Source organism: Doryrhamphus excisus, chromosome 2 (assembly GCF_030265055.1).
Source record: "Doryrhamphus excisus isolate RoL2022-K1 chromosome 2, RoL_Dexc_1.0, whole genome shotgun sequence".
In the NCBI taxonomy this organism is placed as follows: domain Eukaryota; kingdom Metazoa; phylum Chordata; class Actinopteri; order Syngnathiformes; family Syngnathidae; genus Doryrhamphus; species Doryrhamphus excisus.
The window spans coordinates 25,544,750-25,568,934 of NC_080467.1; the positions used below are offsets into that span (position 1 = coordinate 25,544,750).

At 43.1% G+C, this 24,185-nt stretch overlaps 1 protein-coding gene across 4 annotated transcripts in view; it reads right to left on the reverse strand.

Annotated features, from left to right (window-relative positions):
- Window positions 1–24,185, reverse strand: part of lingo2 (leucine rich repeat and Ig domain containing 2) — a 250,011-nt gene that overhangs the window by 107,559 nt on the left and 118,267 nt on the right. The window lies entirely within an intron of this gene.

Consider the following 24,185-nt stretch of genomic DNA (forward strand, 5'->3'; position numbering starts at 1 on the left):
GATCCCCTCGTTAAGCCTGCAGCCGGCTCCTGACAATGACCACAGAATATTGATGGGATGCATTTGAAGGAGCCATTTAGCTGAATTCATAATCCCCTTTTTGTCTGCCCAGGATATTCATGGGCAGAGGCGGAAGAGGCTTTTGACAGTCCAGGTTGAAAAATAACGTCTTTATGTTTCCGCACAGACATTGTCGGATAGTCGTCGCTTCCATATAGCAGAAGGCGGTCAGTCTTAAATGATGTATTCGATCCTAATGAGCCTATAGGGGAGCTGTTGTTTCAGGAAGTGACAGCAAACGCATCCTTATTCAAGGACCATTCTAATTCCATTTAGAAGGCAGCATCATTGCATATGATGCGGCTTAATAAGGCCTCAATGAGAATCCGTCACATCCTGCCCTCTGAAAAATTGCAAACAACTCCCCTGCCTGCTACAAGCCTGGCCTTGATTCCCAAGGATGCATTAGCGCATCATTTGCCACCTGGCGTCAAGATGCGACACCCATCACGACAACGGTCTGCGCTCTTCGCCGCGCGGCCATAAAGCGTCCTAATGTGCTCGACCACCTGGAGGCTGGAACAGACGCTGCATCAGCAATAACAGCCACCAGACTCGGGCTCGCTGTTGCTTAGCATTGCTTCAACTTTGCAAACGGTGGTGCAAAGTTTGTATTGTTTGAAAAGACCGATTTCACGACTGCAAGTCGGCAAACTCATTTTGGAAGCTGATGCTTTGCTGCAATGAGATGCATGCACGGAGAAAGGAACAAAATGCTTTCTATTTGGACGCCATACATTTCATTGTCAGGTTTTAAAACTCGTTAAACTTAGTCTTAATTCATTTTCAGGAGAATTTTGGGGCATTTTTGCAGAACTTTCAAGACCAACAGAATCTGGAGATTTAGGACTACATAAACATTGAATCGATGTAAAGAAACATTTTTTTTTTCATTCATTCATTCATTTTCGACTGCTTATCCTCACGAGGGAGCCTATCCCAGCTGTCTTCGGGCGAGAGGCGGGGTACACCCTGGACTGGTCGCCAGCCAATCACAGGGCACATATAGACAAACAACCATTCACACTCACATTCATACCTATGGACAATTTGGAGTCGCCAATTAACCTAGCATGTTTTTGGAATGTGGGAGGAAACCGGAGTACCCGGAGAAAACCCACGCATGCACGGGGAGAACATGCAAACTCCACACAGAGATGGCCGAGGGTGGAATTGAACCCTGGTCTCCCAGCTGTGAGGTCTGCACGCTAACCAATCGACCGCCGTGCAGCCTACTATTTTTTTTCATCAGAAAAAAAATAGTTTGTTTCTATCCTTTTGGGTTCTTTATAAATCAACAGTAGAACTTAGGGTGGTTTCAGCTAACCCAATCCAGCTCACCAAAATGTATTGTACTGTACTGTAAATTGTATTGTAATGTACTTTTTCTGCAGAGAAGCAAATTCAAGCAGAATCATGACTGACGTCCATGTTTTTTGTTTTAGTGACTCAAAACATCTGAACAGTTGTTTACTTCTATGAAACAACAAAAACAACATAGGAAAAAAAATATTTTGATGACAAAATAACTATAGTTATTCACATATTTAGAACATAACACAAAAAAAAACATCTATTTACACAACAACGGCGTCACCCCATCCTTTGCGAACGTGACCAATCCACAGCCAGACGAACTCTGTGCCAGTGTAAGCTGCCTGTATTTTTATCTCTGCTGGATTCCTTCTGTCAGACAGAAACTTCTGTCTTGTTCATATCCAAGCTGTTGCTGCCGATCGGAGGGAAATAGAACTGTTGCCCCCTGCTGGGACCGAAATACATTGCCTAGGCTTAAAATTCACACACAAGATGCTTAAAACTTTCATCTGTAGCTCCCGCTAAGCAAGACATCAACGTTTTGGCAGTCAAAATAACTTTATGAAAATAAGTCTATATACATCTTTGGCAGTGAATAAAACACTGTTCCACTCCAGTGCTCTAGAGGCAGTATTGTACAGAATATCCCCACTATAAGCAATGGTTGCATTTTCAAAACCACCTGTGAATGGCAGGCATGCATGTTTACACACTAAATCACTCCACACTCTTTATTGCTCTCTGCTTCTACTATATCTTACTTATTGTGAGGATATATGGGCTAATAACTATAAAAGCAATCTTCACTCGCTAAATGTACTGCAAAAAAGATCAGTAAGGATAATTCATAATGCCGCCTACAGAGAACATACTCCTTATTTCTTAAATTACAAATATTTAAACTTGCTGACATAGTTAATCTTCAAACAGCTAAAATAATGCATAAGGCTAAAAATAACCAATTGCTTAAAAATGTCATCCAATACTTGGATAATAATAACTTGGAAATATGATCTCAGGGAAGAAGTACATTTGAAACATGCTAGGACTACATTAAAAAGCCATAGCATTTCAGTATGTGGAATCAAACTATGGAATGGATTGAGTAAGACCCTCAAACAATGCACAACGATGAGCCAATTCAAGAAACAATACAAGCAGTTGATGCTTGCTATATTGACAGTTACTATGGTACCCATTATGTCGTTGTATGGTCATATCGCCTCATACTTTGGTACGTGACAAAAATAAAATAAAATAAAAATTAAACTATATTAGGAAAGCAGGAAGTGAACAAATGTAACAGTTACTGATTGTAAAAGTACCAAATGGAGGGGTAGGATTTAATAAGCTTTGCTTCTTCCTACTCCTTTTGGACATGTGGAACTGTGAACTGATTATGTGATGCATTCAATTGTAATCTGATGCATGTTCAAATGAAATAAAACCATTACCATTACCATATGCATGCAAAATAATGCAATTGTAACCCGCAATACATGCTGGGTAACTTCCTGTTGGATAAGTGTGCATGTGGGCTTCCCAGCATGCCTTGTAGGTTATTATTATGATTGTTTGGCATGTGTAAGCAGTCCCTGTGGTACAGTCACATAATGTGTTACATTATTTTAGGTTGTCCCATGCACAAACAGTTCAAGCTTTACCAATAGGGGGGGAAATGAGAATGGTTTTCTCGCAATAAACAGCTACAAATGGTGGGTTTTTTTCCACAAATAAAAGACTGCTTTGATCAAAAATCAGTGAAGAAACCTGAAAATTCCATGGGGTACAGTTACATTGTGTGTCACACTTTATATCTGTTTGAATTTGCCATTCATGTGCAACTCAAGCTTTTTTCAAGCCACCCCACCCCATAAGTGGCGCCGATGCAAATGGATTTCACTGCACTTCATGCGGATATGCAGCAAAAAATGAAATGGCTTCTTCCTTGCTAAAGTTTACCTGGCAACGTTGTGCAGATTTTGCATAATGCTGCTAACCAACCAACCAAAGTGATACTGATCAAAACAGCAACTGACATTTGGTAGGTAGCTGTATATATGTATAGCTGTATATAAGTATATCAAAACCACAACATTCAGTCATGCAGTCAGTTCTGCAGCACTGTCAGACTTTTGTCCTGTTTTCAACATTATGAATGAATCCACATGTATACTTCTTTACCGTAAATAAAGCCATTAGCCCAGGGGACAGGGAAATGCCAGATCACATTATCGTGCAAATTAACAAAAGAAGGCAAATCAAAAAGTTAATGGAAGCGATTAAATGGCATCCATCACTCCTACACATCCAGTTGATGTCATACGTTGCCGCTGAGGCATTCCGCCTCGTGTTACTTAACCTTTTCCTCAGCTTCCAATTAGAGAGGCTACACATGATGCTATGAAGACGGTGAAGACGACACACTTCGTGTCACCAAGCAGCAACAGAGTAAATGATTGATTGCACTGATAAAGCGTTAATTCATTCTGACAGGATGCTTGATGTGTCAGTCGACAGACGAAGCAACAGCACGGTATGAGGGCGTTATGCAACGGTGCATGGCCGACTACAATATTAAACATATGGCTAAGTTAATACCAATCAAAACTGAGCATTACTGTAATTGATTGGACATAAGAGACACTTTGACATTTTGTCAAGCAACACATCTAATATTTAAACTTTTCACTTTAATCATTTCCATATTTTTTCTCATGATATTATGACTTTATTGCCATCATTTTTTAACTGTATTCCATAACAGGCTGCACGGCGATGGAGTGGTTAGCACACACAGCCACACAGCTAGGAGACCCGAGTTCAATTCCACCCTCAGCCATCTCTGTGTGGAGTTTGCATGTTCTCCCCGTGATTCCGTGGGTTTTCTCCGGGTACTCCGGTTTCCTCCCACATTCCAAAAACATGCTAGGTTAATTGGCGACTCCAAATTGTCCATAGGTATGAATGTGAGTGTGAATGGTTGTTTGTCTATATGTGCCCTGTGATTGGATGGCCACCAGTCTAGGGTGTACCCCGCCTCTCGCCCAAAGACAGCTGGGATAGGCTAAAGCATCCCCAAAACCCTTGTGAGGATAAGCGGTAGAAAATGTATGAATGTATGTATTCCATAATATTATAACTGTATGCCCCAACTTTATTTTGATTTGCTTGTTTCTGATAAGATCACACAAAATATTTTTTTTCTTCAATATTTCAAATATATTATTATAAAATGATGTTATTTTCCTCATAATATACGTATACTGTATTTTTTGTGAGAATCAGACTCTTTTCTCTTAACATTTTGACTTTATTCTGGCAAAATTACATCTGTCTTTTTCTTTCATTTCTGCTATTTCCAACTATTTTAATCTCCTTCCTGCCAGAACTGTCTGTTTTAATTTATTCCACCCACAGCCCGCCTCCGGGCATGCCCACAATCTGTGATTGGCCCGCCCAAAAGGGGTACAGACTCTGAACCATATAAGGAAGTCCGCCCCTCTGTGACATCACAAAGGAACGGTTTTACCACGCCTTTTCAAACCAAGCGTTTTGAGCCATCCCAAAATTCTTTTAGGGCTCACTTCCAAATACGCAAACCGAATTATCTGAAACTTTGGCATGGCTTAACACGAGAATACAACATTCTAACGACATTTGTAGGTCAGAAAAGTGGAAAAAGCAAACTAGGCTCCCTTTAATGAAGACTGTTGCAAGAAGCGGCGAAGGAGTATGGGAGTGATACATTCGTATTTGCAATTTACAGTATTCTTTTATGAATTCAGTACTGTTTCTCACCTTTTCTATCAAATTGCCAGTACTTGCAACTTTCTTTGGCCCCATGGCGGGTTATTTAGCAGTCTCGCTCAATAAAAGAATTCACAGACAGTGAGTCAAAAATGTGTAGGATGTTTTGTTTGAGCTTAGAATTCCTCCAAATGATACACAACACTTTGTTTCACACAATATGGTATTGCGACCGAGATAATGTGCAAAAACCAAAGCAGAGGTTTGACTTTAATATTCTTTGTCACCTACAAGAAAGACTTTAGTCTTCCTACACAATTAAAATATCAAAATCGCCCCCGCTTCCTTTGATTTTTCAGAGCGGTGCCCTCGGTGGAAAAAGTTTGGACATGCCAGAGTTTTTTTTTTTTTTTTCAAAGTAACTGCACTCCTGATAAATATTTCCACACATTGTTAATGAATAATGAATAATGAATAAAGGCATTTGAATGCCAAAGGCAAGAATAAGGCAGCAAAAGTCACAATGCAAAAGTGTTGCTATGCGTCGAATGTACTGTCATCGTTTTTGTCTGACGGTTTTCCTGCACATGATTCCGCTCTGTAACCCCAGTATGTGTGTAATCCCGCCCCCACTGTGTGTCTGTGCAAGTATGCTGCATGAAGCTGCGCCATCCAGTGCAACCGCCGGACTCCTCTGGCCTCGGTGTGACTCCTGAGAGATGATGAAATAAAAAAAAAAAAAAGAAGAGCTGCAAAGTCCAATAGCGAGCGCACCCCACGCATGCTCTCTCTGGAGTTGGCTCACCGGTCCATGCAGTGCTTCTCCTCCATGCTACACAGCAGCGCATTCAGACACATGTAGTATGTCCACTCCAATTAGTCTAAAAAGAGCTCCCATGTCGCCCTGCACCTCCTGGTGGCATGGAGTGATTTGCTGCAAGTGTTGTTTTCTCCTTCAAACAATAGCCTGTGTGACACGTAGCTACTGCGGAAATGAGAGGTTGTCCAGCTGCACAGTGAGACGCTTAAACATCAAACAGCCAAGCAGTTCAACAGTTTAGAGTTAGGATGAGCAAGCCGACATCGGCGGACACGGAGTGACAACACCGTGTGTTCAATGCCAATGAATTCAACAAAGAGGAAGGCCACAAAGTAAACAAAGGACAATCTCTCTCCACAAATCAACACCCCTTCGTGAAACGCAGTTGTTAATTTGACTTAATATACTGTTGATAAATATTTCAAGATGGGTACAGTTTGCCCCTGAAGAGATTATGTCGATATCAATTTCAGTCTCCACCCAAACCCCAGTTTCCATAGGAGTTGTTTTTTGACAAAACATTTTTGTAAAATTTTCCCTCATTTTTGTACCCTAGTCTGTTTGCCCCATAGTGTGTCATTCATTTTCTACTGCTTATCCTCACGAGGTTTGCAGGGGTTGCTGGAGCCTATCCCAGCTGTCTTCAGGTGAGAGGCGGGGTACACCCTGGAATTGTTTGCTGCTGTGTTATGCAATATACTCGGTAGTAGATGACCGTGTTGTCAATGGCTACATTTCCCTTTCCGTGTTCTTCATTCATTTTCTACCGCTTTTTCCTTACGAGGGTCGCGGTGGGTGCTGGAGCCTATCCCAGCTGTCTTTGGGCGAGAGGCGGGGTACACCCTGGACTGGTGGCCAGCCAATCACAGGGCACATATAGACAAACAACCATTCACACTCACATTCATACCTATGGACAATTTGGAGTCGCCAATTAACCTAGCATGTTTTTGGAATGTGGGAGGAAACCGGAGTAACCGGAGAAAACCCACGCATGCACGGGGAGAACATGCAAACTCCACACAGAGATGGCCGAGGGTGGAATTGAACCCGGGTCTCCTGGCTGTGAGGTCTGCGCGCTAACCACTCGTCCACCGTGCAGCCCAAACCAACACCAACACTAGAAATTTGATGAATAACTTGACAAACACTATTACAAAAAAAACTTGTACAAAGATGGCGTACCTACCCCTCCGTTCTCGCAGCTTCTCGCCATACCCGCCAACCATTTTGTCCATTTAATTTTTCATTTATAACTATTTTGCATTGTTGTATGCACATAAAAGTATAAATATTATAGATTAAATGTATTTTTGTTTGTAATTTGGGGGGTTATGGATCAAATAAACTGAATTTATTTGCTTCCAAAGTTAGCTGGGATAGGCTCCAGCATACACTCGTAACCCAAGTGAAGACTAGCACGTAGAAAAGGAATTTATTACTTCGGTGTTCCTTTGTTTTGTTTTTTGTTGGATCTATTGCTACAAATTAATAATAAAAAAAAGTGTATTTCCTATAAAAAGTTTCAAAATAAGAGAAGGAAAAAAGGACAGAGATTTAGCAGAATTTAGCTTATTGTCATACTTTGTCTACTAAGGATGCGACAACCAATCCAATGTAGTTTAGGTTAGCGTACAATATGGCGTCTTTTGTCATGTTATGAAAACAATGCAACGTTATAACAAATTAGAGGGATAAATAAACATTTTAGGTTACTTTTACTTTCATTGAAGATTTTTTTTAGATCAATCCTGACCTTCGTGCTTTGCAATGAGTGTTTTTTCTCGAGTGTTTCTCACCTTCTTTATCAAAATGCTGGCACTTGCAACTTACTAAGGCTCCATTTTGGGTTCTTTTGAGCAATGAAAGGTGAGGTGGGGGTGAGAAGTACAACTTCTATCGCACTTGAGTATAAGCAAGGCCTTTGCCACAAGCGATACCGACTGGTATCTTTTTGAAAGAAAAGTAGGTTCTGTAAATCCGAACCATGAAGCGTAATGTTACACACACTTCAGCTGGAGCTATAAATAGACTAGCGAGGAACCCTCCACCCTTCTCCTGAGGAAGGCTCTCTATTTGTTGCCCCCCTCCAGCTACTGTACGCCATTTCTACTCTGCTGCTGCTGAACATTTGTCATCATGTGGACTCTTTTTTTTGTCCCACGCTAATGAAATGACGCACGTCCTCTCGTTTATTCTGCAGCCTCTGCACTTATGAGTAGCGCTGTGATGAAAGAATAAAAGCTAAATATTGAATGGGAAGTCCGGATGAAGAAGTGATCATCATTCCAATCATCCAGGCAGATGACAGGCTGGCAGCTACCGCCCCTACGGGCCTCCCCCGCCACTCCATCTCTCATACACCCCCCCCCCCCCATAGAGGTGACTATGAAACATGGACAGCAGCAAATTGAGATTCATCAGGCACGCCTTCCTCGCTTGCTGAAATCTATATTCAATTCTGCAGCATCTGTCATGGCCGCGGCGGCGGGACGAGGCATGCTGGGATTGAGAATCACTTGTGAAAATGTGACTCTTGGAAAAACACCGCCTGTCCTTCAGGTTACCTCTCTCACAGCCGCCGGTGAATTCACAGGAGGGAATTTATCCGCCGCTTGGCAAAGTGCCTTTTTCTTTTTAAAGTCTTGTCACAAAATACTTCACACAAATGCATTCAAACAGATACAAAGCTGCTTTTTTGGGGGGGCTAAATGACTTAGCTACACCTGCACAAATCTAATGTGAGGAGAGTTGTACCTTCATCCTTCAACATTCATCCTTCTATTTATCCAAGCGGTAGGGACCTCACCAAGGGTTTAACATCGGCCAATTAATGAGCCTACAATACCTGTACATCTAGGATATGCTGTTTCCCACAGGACTGCGATCTATCTGGGGTGGGGGTGGGCTAGATGGGGGGTCAAGTTTGTATAACTGGCCACTACACATTCAAAGCAAAACAAATATGCTTACAAATACAATCTAAATATATATTGTTTTCATGTCAAAAACAAGGCTGAGGCCCCTGTGGCAGCTTTTAGACGGGGGAGGGGCCCATAGCTGACTAGACTAGAAAGGACATCATCTTCCCCACTCTAACTCTCCAACCTAGTGATTTTTTTTAAATAAACTTTATTCCAAACAGTAAAAAAAAACACAATATTTTCCTTATGGATAATTGACATTTCATTCTCCTAAATGTCAAAAATATTGTCATCCCTATTCTTTACACAGCAAACCGGCTCAACGGTGCCTCTGCTGGTTGCACCAAGTAGTGCGACCATCCTGAAAATATGTACATGTTACTCCAGTCCATTATATTGATTTTACACCAAGATAACTACAGTATCGGCTGCATGGTGGATGAGTGGTTAGCGCGCAGGCCACACAGCTAAGAAACCCAAGTTCAATTCCACCCTCAGCCATCTCTGTGTGGGTTTTCTCCGGGTACTCCGGTTTCCTCCCACATTCCAAAAACATGCTAGGTTAATTGGCCACTCCAAATTGTCCATAGGTATGAATGTGAGTGTGAATGGTTGTTTGTCTATATGTGCCCTGTGATTGGCTGGCGACCAAGTCCACGGTGTACCCCGCCTCTTGCTCGAAGACAGCTGGGATAGGCTCCAGCATGCCCTCGTGAGGATATGCGATAGAAAATGATGGACTGACTACTTAAAAGTTAAACCAATCTTTCTGTGTAACATATATTTTTGTGTCAATATTATACACAACAATACGCTCCATCATACTGAGCTGTTAATAATGTTTTAGTAGGAAGCAAATGGGATAAAAATGTACATGAATAAGAAGTCGATTAACGCCGCATGACTCCAATGACTTTTAGACCTTTAGATTATTTCCCCTCCATTATTATCCATTATTTTTTTATTCCAGTGCTTTACGTAATTGAAACCTCAACACAATAAGAGCTAATTTAATAAAGCAAACATTGCAAATATTAATGAGAGACTAGCCTCGTCTCGTGGGACCCGCGTTACTGGTTTGTTAGTGGGATAAATGAAGCCAAACACGCAAGCTTTTCGCCGTGATACAACATGCGTTATGATGTCAACCGAGGCAATTGTGCATCTGTTCTTGTTTAAATGTGAAATGGCTTTTCATCAGGCGGTTGCTCACCATCAAAAATGCATAATGGTACCAGTAAAGCCCCTTTATGAGTCCACGGTGAGCAATGAGCTGTGTCTAACACATGCACACACACCCTTCACCTGCCCCCCCCTCAAAAAAATTGATACAAATTCATCATTGGAGTCATGCACGCAACTTGTGAGTCACTGTTAACTACCCACGATTCCACAGAAACTCTATATGAACAAATATACATTCATTATTCATTTTCTACCGCTTATCCTCACGAGGGTGGCGGGGGATGCTGGAGCCTATCCCAACTGTCTTCGGGCGTACACTCACATTCATACCTATGGACAATTTGGAGTCACCAATTAACCTAGCATGTTTTTGGAATGTGGGAGGAAACCGGAGTACCCGGAGAAAACCCACGCATGCACGGGGAGAACATGCAAACTCCACACAGAGATGGCCAGGAGTGGAATTGAACTCGAGCCTCCGAGCTGTGTGGCCTGCACGCTAACCACTCGGTTGCCTGCGGGTGCCCTTTAAGAAAAGTGACAAGTGACAAGTCTAGTCAGCTATGAGCCCCTCCCCCATCTAAAAGCTGCCACAGGGGGCTCCGTCTTGTTTGTGACATGAAAAAATATATATATTTAGATTGTATTTGTAAGCATATTTGTTTTTGCTTTGAATGTGTGGTGGCCAGTTATGCAAACTTGACCCCCCCATCTAGCCCACCCCCACCCCAGATAGATCGCAGTCCTGCGGGAAACAGCATATCCTAGATGTACAGGTATTAGGTTGGAGGGTGGAATCGAACTCAGGTCTCCTAGCTGTGAGGCCTGTGCACAAACCACTTGTGTAGCCTCGAACAAATATGTTTTCCATTAAAAAAATAACCAATGTTCTTTTTCACACCTACTGTATATCAACATGCAACTTTTGTCAGCCACTGATTAGAGCAAATGTTGCACATAGCATGTGTGTTTGTTGCTGTGCAATGAGGGTGGGTGTGTTAATTGGAAGCAGGGGATAATTAGATAGAGGTCGTTATATCTTAAATGTCAAAACTCGATGACTTTGAGTGTATAAGAACACGGAAAGGGCGGCACAGCGGTGTAGTGGTTAGCGCGCAGACCTCACAGCTAGTATTGTAAAATGAGTATTGTTTTGTGCATTGCACATTACTTTTCTTTCTGGTAAACTCTAGTTGAACTGAAGAGGGCTACGTGACTTGGGGAGGCCAACGTGACCTGATTGTTATACAAGATGTTTTCGGGTGGGAGGGGAGTCTAGGATGTTTTGCCAGAACACTTAGGAAACATGACCAGATAAGGACCGAATTCTGGAAATCCACGTCATTGCTGGTGTTCATGAGGTCTATATAAACGCTGTGTTGAATAAACAAAGGAACCCTTTTTCCTACAACTGCAATGGTGTTCGTGTTGCATTATTTGCCAACATTTGGCGTCACGAACAGGATTGGAAGGAAAGACGTTGATGCCTGTGGCTCCAGAACTGCACAGCACTGCAAACCAACGGCCGTAAAAACAGGTAAGATTTCTTACCATTTGGCTTGACAGTGTGGTGCAGTTGTGGGGGTACTTAATGAGCATTAATGTTTAATTTCTCCAAATAAAAGAGCCTGCTGTTATTGCATGAGTAATAGAAATGCAGATTGTTGGTGGGGTACACTCACACAAACTGTGACCTCCACTTGAGAGTGGAAAACTTTTGTGTGTTTTAACTAAAAGTGACTCGAGTCCGGCTGTGTTACAGCATGATTGGCTTGGTGTAGAAGTGTTAAGTGTAAGAAAAAGAGCAAGAGGCTCTTGCCGGCTGTGTGTGTTTTAAGACTTATGCTGCAGCAGCTCTGAGTCCCGGAGCTTGTTCAAGAGGAACTGTCAGGCTAAAGATGAAGCCGACTGCAAATGGTACAGAGGGATACCTTCATTAACGCAGAGTGCGTGAGTTGTGCGCCAAGTCTGGATAGTTACGACCTCCAAACGCGCAAAGGAGGTGACGAACTATAGAGCAAAAAGGTTGCGCCTAATAAAATACACGTGAATCATTTCGCGTCTAGTGAGAAGAGAAGCATACTCAGATTACACATGGTAGATTTGCAATAAAGCAAGTCTTCTTGTGTACTTTGTGATGTAACTCGACTACAGTTTTGCAGTCCTATGAGGTGGACCAAATAATTCATGAGTATATTAATGTATACCTAATGTAGAAAACTGGAGGAAAGTAAGGCGTGAAGCAATCAATCGAATTGCTCAGATTGTGTGGTTGTCTTCGTGCATGTAAATAAAACTCTGGAGTTCGATTGGCTTCTTCAAGACTTCCAGTGTGTGTGTTTGGCTGATTGTCATGTTTTATCTGAAAATCTTCCAGCTGTTTTCTATTCAGTGTCTCGAGTGAGTGTGTGGTCAAATGAATGAGGGTCAGCTGAGGGTAAAAGGGTGTCATTGCGTTGTGACCGGCCAAAAGAATAGCTGTACAAGTATTCACGCTACTCACAATACAGCAACATTGCCATTATAAATAGATAAATAGTGCCAAACAACCAAAGGAGAAGTGTGGTTAAAAGTGTACTGTCACCATAGTTCCTATATTAATCGGTGTTTGAATGATCTCTTCTGGAACAATAAAAAGGTCAACTTGAAACACAGCTGAAGGGCAAGCAGTTTGTGTGTCATCTCTGTGTTTGTCGCAGGAGTCATTAAAGTTAGGAGACCTTGTTTAACTGTGTTAGTCAGCCTCATGTGTAGTGTGTTGTGAAGGAGAAATTTGAAGTGCGTCATAACTTTGCCTGGACCTGGATAAACACAATCGTCGTCAAATTAAAGTAGAGTTACAGTCCAAATTCAAGGTATTTTTGTTAAATAACTCATTTGGTATAAACAAATAGTAAACAATTAATTTCAATTTTTCCTGAACAAGGAACACTAAAAATGGCTATTCCGTCGACAATGATTTTAGGGATAAAATACCCAAAAAAGAAGGATGACATAGAGAAGATATCCAGTAAGTGGGCGAAACGTACTAAAAGCTTAAATCCAAGTTGGCCCGAAGGTGGAACATTTGATGTGAGTTTGTGTGATGACATGGAAGTCAGAATTAAAGACTATAAACCTAGAGACAAAAGTAGCAAGAGGCAACAGAAAAGGGAAAAGGAGTTGGAAATCATAAAATTGTTTAAAAAGGAAGGTGAATTGTTCAGGAAAACAATTAAAAAGAATCGCGAAATGGTGAAAGCTAAAGGCGATGATGGATTCAAAATAAAAAACAAAAACATGGAGGCTAATACTCAGTTCTCTGCAGTGGCTTCATCTGGCATTTATCCTTTTATCTCTGGACATGTCCAACTTGAAGGAGAGATTGACATTGACAAGCAAGAAGTCATCTCACCAGTTGAAAGGTTGCAAAATCCACCCCAATATTGCAGCACGGAAAGAAAGGGTGCAAAAGCAAAGAATTCAAAAGTTTTGGATTGTTATGCTGACAAAGATCATGCTCTTAAAGAGATGACAAAGAAGGATGGACACACATATTGGTTAAACCTGGAGCACTTGGACTCGGATAGAGAAAGGGAAAGAACTGTGATTCAAGAACTTGAGGAAGAGATAGATGAGGTTAATGAAAAATATGTTCAAAATAAAGCTGCAGAAGAAAAACAAGAAGAGAGGAATAGAGGAGCAAGAGGAGGAGTACATAGTGCTCTAGCAGGAAAAAGAAGGGTAAGTTATCCAGTGAAAACGCGCGAGGCAGAAGAAAGAGAAGTATTAGGGGGAAGTCTTACCTTTGCTGCAACTGATAAAGACAATGGAAAGTATGATCTCAGATACAGACCTGGCATACACCCTCCAGAGAGGTATACTGACCCAGCTAATCAATTACCAATATTAATAAAAGGAACACAGGGACAGTACATTCCTTGGCCGACACTTGATCTTGAGGGGTTGATCGCCAGGCTGCCTGGTATCCATGAGGGGGCCAGCAAGTGGATAAGGGCGTTTGAAGAAGAAACGGTGGGCAAAATACTGGCACTTGGAGATATCAAGGCTGTGTGGGCACGAGTGTTGGGGATACCAACAATGGAAAATGTGCTATATCTAAGTGGCCATCAGTGGATGCGAACTCCAGAAGCGGATGGAATTGAGTTCAATCCCTATCGCAGAGACTTATGGGGGACACTGCGAAGGGAGTATCCAATCAAGATCGATCCCAAGGCCCTGAAAGGACAGCCACTCACTGAAACAGAGAATCCTGCTGAATATATCAGCCGCCAGCTCAAAAGGTGGAAGCAAGAGACTGAGGAGGAAGTTGACAACAGTCCTTTGATGACCACGCTATTCAGAACGGCAGTAGTTGAAGCCATGCCAACTCCAGTAAGAAGTAGACTGGAAGATGTTGTGGGACTGACGTCAAAGTCACACAGAGAATTCTGTGAGCATGTGGTACATGCGATTGAGAAATACAGACGAGATGAACAGAGGGTGAAAGAGCAAGACAAAGAAGTTCAAAGAAAGGTTGCCCAATTGCAACTCGGGGAACTGTCAAACAAAAATAAAAAGAAAGCTCAAGCCTCAGCGGGGGATGCAAGGCCAAGTGTGGAGGCACCCGTGATACCAGCTACAGCCCCACCTCCAGTACCATCAGTACAAGCTCCACCTGTCATTAATGTATATGCTCAACCAAAAGCAAACCAAATGCCACAAAAGGGAAGGCAATCTCAGATGGCACGAAGAGGCGGATCAAACAAGGGGTATCAGCAACAACCCATGCCTCAGCAAACACTTCCCAAATGCTGTTGGGGATGTCAGCAGCCTGGACACACTCGACGTCACTGTCCAACCAACCCATGGCCGGCACCCAATTGGGTCGAGGGAGGCTATGGAGATCGACAACCTCAAGGACAAGGACCAAATTCACGACAGCAGTTTTCGGGTCCAGTCAACCCATGGGGAGGTCCAAATTATGGTTATTAGGGGTGCCCAGAGAATCCTGCAGGGGAAGGTCAGTTGCCACTAGTAACATTAATAACTAAAAAAGAACCAGTAGTTCAAGTGCAGATTGAAGGGAAACAAATACCAATGTTGGTCGATACAGGAGCAACTTACACTTGTGTAGGTCCAAAAGATGGCTCACACCTCCCCATGTCTGACAAATTTGTCAAAACAGTAGGATTCTCGGGAAAGCTCCAGACAATACCAATGACAGCTCCAGTTCGACTAACCATGGGGGGGGATACAACGACATTGCCAGTTCTGGTATCTGAGCAAACACCAGTAAATTTGCTAGGAAGAGATGCCTTATGTAAGCTGAATGTAAATATTTCATGTACACCTGAGGGAGTGAAATTAGATAGAGTTGAGGAAAATTTCCAAATGACTGTTCAGACAGCACGAGCAAAAGTGTACTGGTTAGGAGATATATTAAAACCAGTGCTCCTGGCTTTCCAAAAGTGGGAAAAGTACATCCTTGCACAAATTCCAAAAGCAACAAAACCACGGTCTGAGTACCACTGCACAGTCTATTATGATCCATCATGTAGCAAAATCTTTGAAGAGGAATGGGCAACACAAACTAAAGGCCTGATGGTGCCACTGACAACAGAATATATCATAATTGGACAGGAGGGTGCAGCGTTTAATGTTGAACCAAATCCTTTTCTTGCGCGATGGTACAATGTGCCAAATTCGGCACCACACATAACCTTGTTGGTTAACGAAGATTTTGCATCAAAAGATTTGGGACCAATGATGAAAAATGCATCCAAAGTCACTTGGAAAGCGACGGAAAATCCACTAATTTTTGTGTCCCCAGATAAGACTAAGATAAAACTTTTGTGTGGTAACCATATGGTTTCAAAACCAAAAGAAGTGATCATTACTCCATTTGAGGTTCCACGGATGCCACAAGTCAGTGAAGGTGAGAGTGACTTAAAACAAGACATGCTGAAACATGTCCCAGAAAATTTATGGTCAAAACACGAAACAGACGTAGGGTTAGTGAAATCTGCCAACCCGGTTAGGGTAGAGCTCAAACCCAATGTGAACCTTCCAAGACGTGCTCAGTACCCTCTGAAATTAGAGGCAGAGAAAGGTATAAGTCAAACGATCGACGGGCTTGTGAAAGCAGGAGTATTAATTGAAACACAAAGTTTTTGCAATACACCAATACTACCAGTGAAGAAAGCAGACAAATCCAAGTACCGATTAGTACACGATTTGCGAGCAGTGAATGACATCGTCCAGGACAGTCCTGTAGAAGTACCAAATCCGCATACTCTCCTAACAAATGTTCCACCTGAAGCCAAGTTCTTTACAGTCATAGACCTGTGCTCAGCCTATTTTAGTGTTCCATTGCATGAAGACTCTCAATATTTGTTTGCATTCACATATCGAGGAAGGCAATACTGTTACACACGAATGCCGCAGGGGTTTAAACATAGCCCGCATGTATTCAATCAGGTGTTAAGAGAGGACCTCGAAGGGTTGCACCTCAATAGCACCCTGTTACAGTATGTTGACGATTTGTTAATATGCGCACCTACACTTGAGGACTGTCACAGAGACTCAATAAAGTTACTCCAGAAGCTGGCTGAAGGGGGGCATAAGACTTCCCAGGCAAAGTTACAATATTGCCAGCCCCAGGTTGAATACCTGGGAAGGGTTATATCACACGGAACCATCTCAGTGGCACCCTCTCAGTTGGAAGGAGTGAGTAAAGTCCCTCTCCCGCTTACAGTGGGACAGATGATGACTTTTTTAGGCATGACGGGGTTCAGCTCAAACTGGATAGTGGACTATGCTGTCAAAACGGCACCACTGAGAGAAATGATGAAGGAGGGTGAAACTCAGACACTAGGGAAGCATCTGAAATGGACTAATGAGTCCAGAGTTGCGTTTGAAACAATCAAACAGGAAATGCAGACAGCTCCAGCGTTGGCAACACCAGACTACAGCAAACCGTTCTTGTTGTATGTATCGAACAGATATAACATGTATGCATCTGCAGTGTTGATGCAGGAAACTTGCAGTGGTAGGAGGAAGCAAGCCATTGCGTACTATAGCACAAAGCTCGACAATGTGGTCCAGGGCTGGCCACCATGTTACCAAGGGTTAGCTGCTGTACATTATGCTTATGACAAGGCGTCTACAATCACAATGGGACATCCAGTGACAATATATACTCATCATAAAATTTCTGAGTTGATTCACCAAAACAAGTTTGTGATAACGCAGGCGCGATGTTTGCAGTACTTGCCATTGCTAACATACCCAGATGTCACCATCAAAAGGTGTCTAACAATAAATCCCGCAGATACCATGCCATTCAGTTTTGAAGGGGAACCTCATGAGTGTGTGCCAGAAGCAATGAAGTACACAAAGTTGAGGCCAGATTTGGAATCTACTCCTTTGGTAGATGCAGAAGTGACATATTTTGTGGATGGGTCATGTTACAGAGATCATCTTGGTAGCCATGTAGGGTTTGCAGTCATCAAACAGGAAGGAAGTGATTTTCGGACAGTCAAGGCTGAGAGTTGTGTACAACCGTGCTCTGCACAATTAGCCGAGTTGAAGGCGCTAACTGAAGCATGCAGAATGGCTAGAGGAAAGATAGCAAATGTGTATACGGATTCGGCATATGCACATGGCGTGTGTCATTTGTTTGGAGCAGTGTGGAAGCAACGTGGTTATAGAAAAAGTGATGGGTCACCAATACACCATCAAAAACAGATAGTTGATCTTATTTCGGCGATGATGCAACCGACAAGGCTAGCCATTATCAAGTGTCAAGCGCACAGGAAGGGTAATGAAGATGTTGTGCTTGGGAACAATGCAGCAGATGAAGCAGCAAAATTGGCGTCGAAAAGTCAGGTGACTGTGTTAGCTCCACTGGTGTCAATGGAACCAGTGGCTACGCCAGATGACATTGTAGTAATGCAACAGAATGCAGGACTAAGTGAACATAGTTTGTGGCAGCAGAGAGGAGCATCAAAAGATGAAAAAGGTTTGTGGAGATCACATGAAGGATTGCTCGTTGCACCAGTCTCGTTACTTACATTGCTTATATCAGATGTGCACAGTCCAGATCACTGTGCAAAGGGGGAAGTTGTAAGGAAGATAAAGCAACAAGGATATTGGTCACCATATTTACAGTCAATGGTTGATGAAGTCTTGGGACAATGTGAAATTTGTGCACAGAACAATGTCAGAAAGGGTATAACCACACCCATTGGACACATACCAGTTCCAGAGGGACCATTCAAACATCTTGTGCTAGATTATGTAGATATGATTAGATCGGTGCATGGAAAGAGGTACATGTTAGTAGTGATTGACCGATTTAGTCGTTGGGTCGAAGCGACGCCGTCTAAAGATCAAAGTTCGCAGACCGTTGTTAAATTCTTGTTAAGAGAAGTGATTCCGCGGTTTGGAATACCATCAGAAATAAGTTCAGACAATGGTCCAGCATTTGTGCAAAAAGTAGCCAAAGGAATCCTACAACAATTGCGAATAAAACAAAGGTTAGGGTGTGTCTATCATCCTCAGTCCCAGGGAATGGTAGAACGAGTAAATGGGACACTTAAGGCCAAGCTCAATAAAATCTGTGCTAGTACAAAGTTAAATTGGGTGGATGCACTACCACTTGCATTAATGAGCTATCGCATGCAAACTAACAGAATTACACATCTAACACCGCATGAGATGCTTACGGGTCGACCCATGCCAGCACCACATTTGAGAGGGCCTTATAAAGGGCCCCCACTTGAGCAGTTGCAAAATGAATTGAAAGACTATATAAAACAGTTAACTGCCATACATAGAGCTATCTATGTGCAGGAGAAAAACAGGGTTCCTGAGTCGACGGAGGTGACAGACGGCTTGGTGGTGCCAGGCGACCAGGTGTACATCAAAGTGTACAGGCGAAAGTGGCACGAGCCAAGACGAGAGGGACCCTACAAGGTGGTTCGAGCAACACCCACGGCAGTCCAGGTGGAAGGGAGCACAACGTGGTATCACTTAAACCATTGCACCAGGGTGCGTCCACCCAAATCCAAGCAAGAGGAGGAGCTTAGCACCACAGGAAGCACAAATGGAAAGCCGGCCATCAAAGAGTCACCTCTTGGCGATGGTGACCTGTGTACTATGGGCACTGACAATCCAACAACCAGTGTCTCACTCTAAGGGGAAAGGAAAGCCGGCCTCCAAGGGAGGCCTAAGACATGAACCAGATGAGTACGATGCAACTACACATCACTCAATTGCAACACCAGTACCAATACCAGTACCAGTACTACTGGCTAGGGAGGACATTGAGTTTGCAGAATTATGGACTGCTAAAATTAAGGTTAGTCAACTAGGTAGAGTGGAGGATGTTAGGTCACTTACAGTGTCAATAGTCGGTCGGGGAATATGTGGTGTAGACTTTAAAATAGAAGATGAACCTCCAGAATGGGGATCAGACCAATGCACTGTAATAGTACTGCAAAAACCACAGCAGTGGGAAGTGGGAGTTAGGTTGCAGCCACAATGGAGAGACCCACAAAATATTTTTTCTCTAATTGTGGATAAGTCAAAAGGGGGAGCATGGCCCAATAAACAGACATACACCCTAACCATGCATTATACAAAACCGTCAGGAGGTAAAGCTGTGCAAGTGCCTATAAGACCGATACTACGGAAACATAGGACCACTCCAGTAGGCATAACTCCACAAGTTATTGTCACCAGGACCACTCAACTGCCTCAACCTATTATACGTGATATAGTTACGACTGCAACAACTCCACAGTTAATAGATGTGACAGCTCCAACACCTGTGTTTGCAGTATCCAATGCAAAGACGACGAGTGTATACACAACATCACCAGTAACAACAACCTCTGCAGGACTAACAACCATGACAACTGAACCAATTGTAATGTACGACGAGTACTATGATGACGATGACGAGAGTAATTATGATACGGGAAACAACAAGTCAGACTATGTTGACTATCCAAATTTTGGCAATGTTAGGCCAAGAAGTTTTGAAGTAGGGGAAGAAAGTAAGTGGGAACAAGCTAGATACAATGGGTGGTATAAATGGATGTGGTATACAACCAAGGAACTGACAAATGAGGAATGCATAGCATGTGCAGCAGCGCCAACTGCAGTACCAATAGTAGTGCCTGAGAGGAACAGTTTCAAAACATGTGCGGACGAACAAAGGAAAAGATGTAAAGAAAGAAAATTTAGGTCTAAAATTAGGCTCTTCTCGTTACCATTGTGCACCATACAATGTAGATTAATTTACGGCTCAAAAAAGATACACAACCTAATGAGTCCGTTGCCTGCCCGTATTAAAAATAATGTGTGTACTGAGTTTAGACTCACAACGGCCCTAGATGGACCCCCTACGAAGTATAAAATAGATAGATCAGCAGAGTATGAATGTTTTGCAAGTGGAGGTTTTAAGATTAATAAACAGCTTGGGAATTATGTAGGAAATACGACAGTGAATTGTAAGGTAACTTGGGTATTATCCTGGTTTCCACATGCAAACATGACTCCGATTTTTGTCACCAGACCAGTATGGTATGAAAACCCAGGCCCAAATGATCAGTCATGTCAAAAGGTAACGATGACGGTACCTGATAATCAATTTTTAGCTGTACAATCAACAGCAGTAGCGGATAGTTATTGGATGTGTGGAGATGACATATTACGTAATGTTCTTCCTCAGCAATGGATTGGCCTGTGCACATTGGTAAGGATGAAAGTGCCCGTTCAAATAATGTACAAAGGTGTAAGGGAATTACTCAATGTGCAAGGTGCTACCAGATTTAAAAGATCATATGTACCAGACTCTCGTGTTTATCTAGATGCGATAGGACAACCACGGGGAATTCCAGAGGAATTCAAAGCTAGGAGTGAAATTAAGGCTGGTCTAGAGTCTATATTTCTCTGGATTACACCCAACAAAAATGCGGAATGGATTAATTATGTCTATTATAATCAGCAGCGCTTTATTAATTACACCAATGAAGCACTTAGAGCGCTCGGAGAACAATTACATGAAACAACTAGAATGTCATGGCAGAATCGTCAAGCTTTGGATTGGATGCTTGCCGAGAGGGGGGGAGTATGCCACATGTTTGGAGAACACTGTTGCACGTACATACCCACTAACACGGCCAGAGGGGGGTCTTTTACTACAGCAATGACTAGAATTAGTGAACTAAGCAAAGAGTTGACAGAAAATGCAGGGGTAGATACAAAGTCATTCGACTGGTTCACAACAAAGCTTGGATTTTGGGGTTCTCATTTGGTAAAAATGGGTATAACAGCACTAATAGTTCTGACCATAATATGTTTGTTACTTTGTTGCATCGTACCCATTCTGAAGAAATTACTGATTAAGACTTTTGTGAGACAGATGACTGTGATGGCGGTTACCAAGGTGGCAGAGGCTCAGCTAGCGCAACTGGTGGTTGAGCATCCTGACCTATTTCCCAATCCAGACGATCGTGAGGATGATGGTAATGACTCAGAGGACTCAATGAGCCATGAGGTATGAGTGTTGCTAGGATTGGGAAGGGAGCCGGACCCTGAACTGACCACCACCATTTTTATGTCATTGTGCGCTGAGTCCTCTCCACGAACTGTGCTAATATTGCTTGGGAAGCCGCCATGCCATGGACAGGACTGATATAGAAGGGCAATGGACAGGACGGGACTGCGCAACAATGCACTCACTTACAGTTAATCAGTGTTGGTAATACCAGTCAATTAGTAGTAGCACATGTACTAGTTCAGTTATTCAGCACTACGTACTATGTTAGGAGTATATCAGTCACTCACTATTTTAGTTGCCTTATAGCATCATAGTTTCAGTGAATATGCACATACGCAGTTACTCAATGAGGTGTCTACACAGCATTTTAGAGCATTAAGGACTTTACACAGTCACTATAGAATACATGTAATGCATGTAACTCATAAATTGCAATAGTCACTAGACACTAAAATAGTAAGCATAGGGTTAGAGTTAGGAAGGGAGTGTTCCAGTGGAGGTGGCGCCAACCAAGGGAACCCGCCGACTGAGACAAGCCATTCCTGGGGGCCACAGTCGAGGAAAGAGCCAGACCGAGCAAAAGGACATCCATCCAGAAGGCTGGCAGTGAGGAAGGGGTGAGATGAGCGCCCTCCTCCTTCATGTGACGTGCCAAGTCACCACCTCATCTCACGAAAGAAGCCCCTCGTCATAAAGGGTCCCTCCAGATGACATCGTGCAGACCATCGGCGGGTGGTCGAAGAAAGGGACTGAAGATGGCCAACATCGAGGCACAATAATCCTCTGGGCGATGACAACGGGAGCAGAAACATTGCTCTTAACCAATTCTGCCCTCGCCCTGGGCCCCAAATCCCCTCCCACAACACTTCCCCTTCCCCTTCCCCATGTTCTAGGACAAGAAGGCGGCGAGATCCCCTTGAACGCCATATGTGAACTCTTTTCGGAAAAGGGTAATGTGCCAAGGGGCCAAGACTGGACCAAGCGACATTGGGTGTTGTTTTGGGGGTTTAGTACCCCCAAAAGGGGGGAATATATTGTAAAATGAGTATTGTTTTGTGCATTGCACATTACTTTTCTTTCTGGTAAACTCTAGTTGAACTGAAGAGGGCTACGTGACTTGGGGAGGCCAACGTGACCTGATTGTTATACAAGATGTTTTCGGGTGGGAGGGGAGTCTAGGATGTTTTGCCAGAACACTTAGGAAACATGACCAGATAAGGACCGAATTCTGGAAATCCACGTCATTGCTGGTGTTCATGAGGTCTATATAAACGCTGTGTTGAATAAACAAAGGAACCCTTTTTCCTACAACTGCAATGGTGTTCGTGTTGCATTATTTGCCAACACTAGGAGACCAGGGTTCAATTCCACCCTCTGTGTGGAGTTTGCATGTTCTTCCTGTGCATGCGTGGGTTTTCTCCGGGTACTCCGGTTTCCTCCCACATTCCAAAAACATGCTAGGTTAATTGGCCACTCCAAATTGTCCATAGGTATGAATGTGAGTGTGAATGGTTGTTTGTCTATATGTGCCCTGTGATTGGCTGGCCACCAGTCCAGGGTGTACCCCGCCTCTCGCCCAAAGACAGCTGGGATAGGCTCCAGCACCCACCGCGACCCTCGTAAGGAAAAAGCGGTAGAAAATGAATGAAGAACACGGAAAGGGAAATGTAGCCATTGACAACACGGTCATCTACTACCGAGTATATTGCATAACACAGCAGCAAACAACAGTAAGGATAGTCTAACAACTGAGGCCAATCCAATGTGCGACAATTAAACAAGTTTTGAAACCGAAACCCTGCCAATATTGGTCATTGATATTATCGGACATCCCAAATTATGACTTAACAAAAGGGTATGAAAAATGCTACAGTGCTTCAGTTACTTTGATAACTTTTTAGTATTGAATGATCTTCTGCACAGTAGGTCAGGTTATCGTGAAGGTTCAGTCGTTCCGTATCCACTAGCACTGTCGTCACATCCCTTGAGCTCCTATACTTACAAGCAGAGCCGAAAGCCAACAATTGTTTCCTGTTGAAAGCCGCAATTCTTGGGAGTTCACTCAAAGAAAACGGAGTCCAGAAATATGACTACACACAGAAACGAGTGCTTTTATCGTATCGGTTTGACAGAGAGGCTGCCTGTCTGCAGTTTCTCCCTGTGCTGCACTCTGACCGTAAATGAAAGCAAAACATTATGCCGCTATCTCTTTACTGTCTTGCTCATGCTCATGCTCAAATGACTTCTGTGGGATCAGTGCAACCCCCAAGGAGCTAAAAAAGGTCACAGTAAAGAGACGGAGGAGGGGGCGAGCATAGCTACAGAGACGCTGTCGATTCAAACTTGCAAGGGTGACATTAGCGGCTCCTGGAGCTACAACACTCCATGCCTGAACTGAAAGTGGCTTTTTTTGGGTTACACAACCGCAAGTTCTTGGGCATCAAGAAAGTATGCTTCTGGTTCAAACACGGGGGAGGCAGGCGTAAACACAAAGCCCTTCATCAGGCGTCCGGTGCTTGTCAATTAACATCCTGCTTGCCAATGACAGTGGACAGCTCTGACAGCTGTCAATCACACT